Source organism: Gorilla gorilla, chromosome 12, assembly GCF_029281585.2.
Source record: "Gorilla gorilla gorilla isolate KB3781 chromosome 12, NHGRI_mGorGor1-v2.1_pri, whole genome shotgun sequence".
NCBI classification, from domain to species: Eukaryota; Metazoa; Chordata; class Mammalia; order Primates; family Hominidae; genus Gorilla; species Gorilla gorilla.
In genome coordinates, this window is record NC_073236.2 from 139,121,412 (window position 1) to 139,129,632 (window position 8,221).

General features: G+C 48.6%; 1 long non-coding RNA gene across 1 annotated transcript in view; it reads left to right on the forward strand.

The window, feature by feature from the left end:
• LOC115932956 (uncharacterized) overlaps positions 1-4,164 on the forward strand; it is a 79,315-nt gene extending 75,151 nt beyond the window's left edge. Inside the window, exon 3 of the long non-coding RNA XR_010130087.1 lies at positions 2,101-4,164. This is a non-coding gene — a long non-coding RNA (uncharacterized lncRNA). The remainder of the gene's footprint in view (positions 1-2,100) is intronic.
• Positions 4,165-8,221: the final 4,057 nt, after the last annotated feature.

Below are 8,221 nucleotides of genomic sequence, written 5' to 3' on the forward strand. Positions count from 1 at the left end.
ATATATATATAAACACACATATATACATGTAGTATGCACTGTGCACTGTGTGTGTGCAGGGGCACCTCCCTGTCTATAAACGGGACTACACACACACACACAGACACACACACACATACATGGATGCTATTTGCTGTTGTTTGTTGCACATGGATGGACTGTTTCTGGGATCATCCAGAAGACACAGAAAAAGCAATTAACTTCAGACAGGGAGTTCTGTTGCTGGGTGAACAAGTAGACAAGGTGGGATTTTACTTATTTATTTTTTATTTTAAATTTTGAACCAATTAAACACACTCAAATACATTCAAACATTAAAATAGTCGGATTTTGAGAATTACTTCATAGCTGGGCTCTGTAGGAACAGTCAAGGCCTCCCCCTCCCTCTAGGTCATAACTGGTCTGGGCTCAACACCAACTCATCAGGTGAGAAGGAGCCAGAAACAGCTGGATGGGTGCAGACAGCTGCAGGGGGCCTGGCTCACTCACCCAGGTTCACAGCCTCAGGGGCTGTGTGGGGCTGTCACCCCAGCAGCCGGGTTCCAGAGCCCCACTCTAGATGTACCCCACCCAACTCAAAGGCAAGCACACCTTCCTGGGGGTGCAGCTGGCACTGTCAGCCGTATGGAGCCTCAAGCTACTTCGAAGGGGAGCCCATGACCCTTGATTCCTTAAAAAAAAAAAAAAAGGAATGATTTTCCTTATTCCAGGCACGTCTTTCCTAATAGTGGAGCAGAGAGAGTGCCGCTGCGCTGAATCCCGGACGGAGTGGCGTCCATGTTCACGTTCCACGCAACGTAATATTGATTTACCAGACTGAAGTCCCCACTACAGCAGCCGGCCCCGGCAGAGCTTTCAAGGAAGGTTGTAGGGGCTGGTGTTTCCCACAGCTGCTGGGCTGCTCGCTTCCCGGGATCCCTGGGTAGTGGTAGGGATGCGTGGCTGTTCAAAGTCTTCCAGGCGGGAAGAGAGCAGCCAGGATCCCGCAGCGCAGTGCAGGATGCGGCCTCAGGACTGCCTGGAGTCAGGCCTTGTGAGGGAGCAGGGAGGGTGCCCAAGGCCTGTTCCCAGGGGCCTGGGGGAGTGGAGGGCCCCCACTCCTGGGTGTCAAATCAAGTGTGGCCTAAAGCTGCCTCCTTACGTATTTTAAGTTCGGCCTAGAGGTTTCTCTGTACGTGGTGAGCTATAACCTAAGCGGAGTTGTACACAGACTGTAGCCTATACTTGTGCCAATCACCGAGATTTGGCCACTCAGACCTAGCCAGTTGTTTGAACCCTTAAAATAAGGCAAATGCGGGCTGTAATCAGTCCAGCTGTCTCTGTCCCTCACGTCCGTTTCTGTCTGTTACTTTCCCTTCCCTGTCCATAAATCTTCCTCCTCGACGCGGCTGCGCTGGAGTCTCTGAGCCTCCTCCGGCTGGGAAGGCTGCCCGATCATTGCTCGGTTAAACTCTGTTCAACTTAATTTGCCTGAAGTTTTTCTTTTACCAAGGGCTTTCACTGTTGGGCCAGACTCCTCCAGACAGAGCCCTGGGGCCCGGCGGGGCAGGCTGTTCCAGGTTAGGAACGAGCTGGTGACTCTGGCCCATCATTCCCGCCCGTGCCAGCTCCCCCCAGGGCCCCCAGGGCAGGCTCTGTGGGCCATTACTTGTAAAATTAAGTTCCAGGTCCACCCGCTGCAGCTCCTGACTCCACGTGTCTGGGCCATGGAGGTCCTGGTGCCCCTGTGGGTGCCTTTAGTGACAGTTGGTGAGCCCCTGCCCCCGCCCCGTCTTCCCTGGTCCACACTGAGTGTGTCCCTTGTATGTGGAGTCTGCGTGTGTGCCGGGTGACCTGATACCCGGTTCTGTGTTCTCTAGGCCAGTTGGTGGCAAGCGTCAGGTGTGTTTTTCCCACACCGTTCTTCCTCCCGCTGTATCTCAATACATTAGGAGCCTCACTGTGCAACTTGCCGTAGGAGCTGCAGAGCTAGGAATCAGGCACTTGATCAAAGTAAAGTAAATTTTGTTTAATAGCATGTGGCCATCAGCACTGCAGACCATCCCGGGGGCTTCCAGGGAGAATCCCACGCCTGATGTTGTGTCTATTCCTTTTCAGCAGCTGTGGAAAAGAGCTATTTGCTTGCTGTGTTTCCTTTTCTTCTAGCTGCAAAAACCAGAGCGCAGGATGTTCTTGAACGACATGGAATCAACCCAAATAAAATGCCTCCTGCTGTGAAAAATCATAGAACGCCCACTTCAGATTTCCGGGCTCCGGGATAGCAAAGCGTCTGTGAATTCTACAAGACAGCCAGTTCCCACTGGGAGCTGATCCATTTTGTCTAAAGCACCAACTGTTTTGAGCAATAAGCCAAAAACAGGGTTTTACAGATGGTTCGTCTCCCACAAAGGCAAAATAACCTATGGGGCATCATTTGACAACTCCACACGTGGGCACTGGGACAGGAACAGGTGGCCAGGCCTTTCCTTCCCTGTGGTTTGTTTCCTCCCTTTCTGGCTGCAGACCTCACTCAGTTCAGTACGTGCCAAAGGCCTGGCCTCAGCATCTGCCATACGCCCGGAGCCCAGCCCCACTCAGCTTCCGAGTCACCCGGCCTGCCTGGAGCACCGAGTCTCTGCACCGGCTCTTCCCTTGAGACAGCATCTTCTCCATGGCTCTGGAGGGCCACACGCCCACCTTACACTTCCTCACCTGCTCATTTGCAACTGGAAGCTTGACGCGTGTGATCAGCCAGAGATTTGATTCACCAGAACGTCTGCATTCTCTTACTGGCTTTGCAAATGCTAAATTGTGGAGTGTTTCTGCTTTTAAAGTTTAAATCCTCTCGCTGGTAAGCGAATAATTATTCTTAAAAGTAGACTCTACTGGAAAGGTCACTAAGAGGGTTATTTCCATTAAAAATACATTTATGTTTCTTGAAATGTGTTAAGTGGCCTTTGTCAAGGTGTTTATAATAGAAGAGTATATAAAAATGAATTTCTCTAGAGATGCAGCATACTCTAAAGATTTATCATTAGATAATTAAAAATACGTAAGTCATGCTAACATTTCCATATATAAATGGAGAACATTAACTCTCCTACTGTTTAGTTATAAAATACCAAATTTTGTAATTATCCTATCTTGAATTACACTATATTGCAAAAATGCCAGTTACTCACTTTTAAATTTGACAATGTATGTGATGAATTATAAATTTAATAGCCTACATCTTTTCTCTTGTATCAAATTCTCAAAACTTAATCTTAAACTTTTGTTACTGGAGTTAAAAGGTTGCTGCTAAGATGGAAAAATACCGATTTAGAAAAAAATAATGTATATAATGGAAACATCTGTTAATTTAAACATATACATTATGCAAATGAGCATACTATTTTGTACTTTGAGGCCAGAGAGGATAAAATATACAATGTGTGCTCTAAATAGATTTGGAACACTTTATAATATCAAAGAATTTAAAAACTGTAAGATTGTCTAGCTCTTCCATTCATGGGACAAAAAATTAAAAATAAGAAAAATTAAGCAATCAGTTAAAGACAACAACAGCTGGGATCCTCCCTGTGACTCCCAGGCGAGGGCCATTTCTACAGCTTCTCCAGTGTGTGGACTGGGTCAGGCCTTAAACTGGAAGCCTTGACTAGTAGTGAAACAGCCCGACAAATGTTACCTATTTTCTACACTTTTTTTCAAATATGGTGAAAGTTATCAGAATGAAAGTGGAATCGTTTGTGTTAAAACCTGGATGAGCTGAGCTGGGGAAGGCCTTGGGAGGAGGGCTCTGCTGCACGAATGCCTGACAGCAAGAACTCTCACCAAAGACTCTGCAAACACCACATCCAAGCACAAAAGCCCCGAGGACCTCGCAAGGGCTCTGCTGCACGAATGCCTTGACAAAAAGAGCTAAACACCCTACAGACATGACATCCACGCACAAAAGCCCCGGAGACCTCAGTCAGAAAGCACCTCTGTGAGGACATCTGCCCAGCACCTGCCTGTCCAACCCCACACCGGCACCACCCTTGCTATGGGCCCTTGTAGGCAAGGATAATTGTCTCCAAACAACTTATGTTTTCTTTAAAAACTCTTGTCTTCCTTGACCTCCCTGAATGTATTCACTGACTCCCATTGCAATGCTCAATTCCCAAACAAATATTCTTTTCTTCAGAGGGTCTTTCTGTCTCTTATTTAGGTTGGCAATAATAAAGTCAAATTACAAAGAACTCAGAAGAAAGTTCAAACCTGTTTTCAGGGACGAATGGTCTCTCGACGCTGTGTCTTCTTAGAGTAGCACCTGGTTCCACCTGTGTGCTGATTCCGCCTGTGTACCGATTCCACCTGTGTGCTGGTGTTGGCTCTCGACACTGTCTTCTTGGAGCAGCGCCTGGTTCCGCCTGTGTGCTGGTTCCGCCTGTGTGCTGGTTCCACCTGTGTGCTGGTTCTGCCTGTGTGCTGGTGTCCTGTTTTCAGGGATGAATGGTCTCTCGACACTGTGTCTTCTTGGAGCAGTGCCTGGTTCCGCCTGTGTGCTGGCTCCGCCTGTGTGCTGGTTCCACCTGTGTGCTGGTGCCCTCTTTTCTGCCATTATTTTTATTTCCTAAAATGTTTTCCATCCTCTTTTCTTCTGTGTTCAGCCTGTGAGTGCAAAAGTAATTGTGCTGTTTGCATTGTTGGAATTTGCCATTTGATATTGGAAAACATTTTAAAATACATGTGGTTACGTTATACATCATTTTAATGAGCATTTCTCACTTTATGTTTTTTTGCTAATGACTTATTACTTGCTGTTATTGTACGTTTATTTTAGACTATGGAAATGATGTTAGGAAAAAAGCAAATTCAAGCAATTTTCTTATTCAGGTTCAAAATGGGTCATAAAGTAGCTGAGACGACTTGAAACATCAACGATGCATTTGGCCTCGGAGCTGCTAACGAACATACAGTGCAGTGGTGGTTCAAGAGGTTTTGCAAAATGATGAGGGCCTTGAAGATGAAGAGCGTAGTGACAGGCCATCAGAAGTTGACAATGACCAGTTGAGAGCAATTATCAAGCTGATCCTCTTACAACCACACAAGAAGCTGCCAAAGAACTCAACGTCAGCCATTCTATGGTCGTTTGGCATTTGAAGTAAACTGGAAAGGTGGAAAGCTTAATAAGTGGGTGCCTCGCGAGCTGAGTGAAATTTTTTTAAAAAATTGTCATTTTGAAGTGTCTTCTCATTCTACACAACAACGAACCGTTTCTCAATCAGACTGTGACGTGCGACAAAAAGTGGATTTTATACAACAACCCGTGATGACCAGCTCAGTGGTTGGACTGAGAAGAAGCTCCAAAGCACTTCCCAAAGCCAAACTTGCACCAAAAAAGGTCCTGGTCACTGGTGGTCTGTGCCCGTCTGATCCACTACCGTTTTGAATCCAAGTGCAGCCATTACACCTGAGAAGCATGCTCAAAAAACCAATGAGATGCACGAGAAACTGCAATGCCTGCAGCTGGCATTGGTCAATAAAAAGGACCCAACTCTTCTCCACCACAATGCCTGACCACACGTCTCACAACCAACACTTCAAAAGTTGAATGAATTGGGCTACAAATTTTGCCTCATCTGCCATATTCACCTGACCTCTTGCCAGCCGACTACCACTTCTTCGAGCATCTTGACAACTTTTTGCAGGGAAAACACTTCCACACCAACAGGATGCAGAAGATGTTTTCCAAGAGCTCGTCAAATCCTGAAGCATGGATTTTTATGCTATGGGAATAAACAAACCTATTTCTCATTGGCAAAAAATGTGCTTATTGTAATGGTTCCTATTTTGATTCATGAAGATGTGTTTGAACCTAGTTATAATGATTTAAAATTCATGGTCCAAAACCACAATTACTTTTGCACCAACCTAATATTTTCTGCTTTATGTGCCATCCAGTTGACTATCTCAATCACTTCCAATACCCACGTGTTTGGTGCTTAGCTGCAATTATTTTATTTTCCAGTTACACAACTTTCATTTGTTGCATTTTTTGAAAAAGATAATTTGTGTCTGATTGGGTCCTCCACCTCATGGCTGGTATTCTTGGAGGACACCTTCATTGTAATCTGCGTCTCTTCACCACAGGCTGGTGCTCCCTGATCAGCTTCTCTTGTCCTTTTCTTACAGGGTCTTTGGGGTGTCGTTTTTTGGTCCAGAAACCTCTGTGGCTGGTGGCACCTTTGCCTGAGTTTTGCTCAAGCCCACTGTGCTGGTTCTCCCCACTTGGCCTAGCACGCTGTGTTCCACTCACACAACCAGCCTGGGTCCGTGCCTGTTAAGGGCAAGTCAGGCATGGAGCAGCAAGGGGTGCATGAGGGAGTGTGGAGTCCAGCCAGTGTGCAGTCAGCACACCGGTTGCTGCAGCGGGGCGGGCAGCTCCAGGTACCAGCATGGGTGCCAGCTCTCTGCAAGGCTGCGGCTTGACTAGGCACACCACAAGCAGCTTCCATGGCTGGCGCTGGGGAATGCAGTGGCACTTGGAGGCCTGAAGACACCAAGAACTGCAGGGCCTCAAAGAGGGAGTCACAGCCTTGGCTTGGGGAGCTCTGAGGTCTGGGATCCCCAGAGGGCCACAGCGCTTCTCTCACTCTCTTTGCCTGCAATGTGGTGAGCAAGGGGCATATTTCAGCCCCATTTTTATGACAGCTTTTTTAGCCATGCCACTCGGTAGGTCCCAAATTCTTGTCCTGTGACCAGGAAGAATGAAGTATGCAGACAAGTGGAGGGTGAGCAGGATGAAGGGGAGCTTTATTGAGTGATAGAACAGCTCAGAGAAGGGGACAGCTCCTTTCCACAGCCAGAGTGCCCCGATGAGTGTCCAGCTCCTAGCAGATGGTAGCTCCTCTGTGCGGCAGGTCATCCCACCATCTCCCCAGCTCCTAGCAGAGAGGAGGCCCTGGAGTGGGTAGCTCCTCTCTGCAGCAGGTCTTCCAGATGTCTGCTCACCTCTGGCTGAGCCCAGAGCTTTTATGGGCCTCAGAGGGGAGGAAGTGAATGCCAAATGATCCGTGGGCAGCCATGGGCAGGCCCAGAAAAGACACCACAAGTTTTCACTTTGGTTTGCAAGACCCCAACCTTCAGGCCCTTCCTGGTCTGAAGGTGAGGCCTCACCAGGGACCTGTCCCCTCTGCTCAGGAACCTGTCTGCCTCCTGCCATGCTTCATGGCGCCCAGACTGTAGGTGCCAAGGATGCATGCAGGCCAGCCCTGAGCTGCCCTCAGCCTCCCCTTGGCTTCCCTCCTATGCTCCTTGGTGCCCAAAGTCTGGAGGTGGGCTGAGGCAGCAGGGGGCTGGTGTATCAGCACTGCCTGGAGCATGTGCACACCCAGCCAGGCTGAGACAGTGCCTGGGCTTGGCCCTAACTTTGCTCCAAGATTGGAGTGAGTGCCAACAGCAGGGAGAAGCCAGGTAGCAGGAGCAGGAACTTCTGAGCCTGTGAGGTCAGAGGAGGCATTTTTGGGCCCCCAAGAGTGCAGAGATGCCTGGGTCCACAGCCGTGGTTTGGGTGGCTGCAGCTGCACACATGGGGGTGTGGATCCTGCCTGCTCTGTGGAGCAGGAGGCCTGGGTCTGCAGCCATGACATGGGTGTCCTGCCTGCTCCCACCCCATCAATTCAGAGGGGTCAGGGATCCCACCTGTCCTGGCTCCCACTGGCTCTGTGGAATGTGCAGCCTCTGCCGTGCCTCCCCTCTGCAGCGGCTTCTGGCTGCTCTAGATGGGCCTCCCCTGCCATTACTTCTCTTCTCTACTCTCCTTTTATTTTTAGTTTGCTTTGTCCTCTCACTGGTTTGCTTGGTAATCTTTAACTGAATGCTATGCTATGAATTGAAAGGTGACCACCAATTTATAAGTTGACACCTGACCCTCTAATTGAGAATGTGACCTTATTTGAAGATGGAGCCTTTGAAAACATAATCAAGTGAAAATGAGGTCATTCAGGTGGGCTGATCCAGGATGATGGGGGGTCTTGTGACTTCTTATGTCCAGGGGAAAGGAGGACACAGAGCCACACATAGGGGATGACCACGTGAGGACACAGCAGGAAGGCTGCCATCCACCCATGAATGGAAGAAGCCCCAGGAGAATGCAACTCTGCCCCCACCTTCATCTCGAACGTCTGTCCTCCCAAATCACAGGAGAACACAGTTACGCTGCTTAAGGCACCCAGTGTGTGATATTTTGTTATGCAGC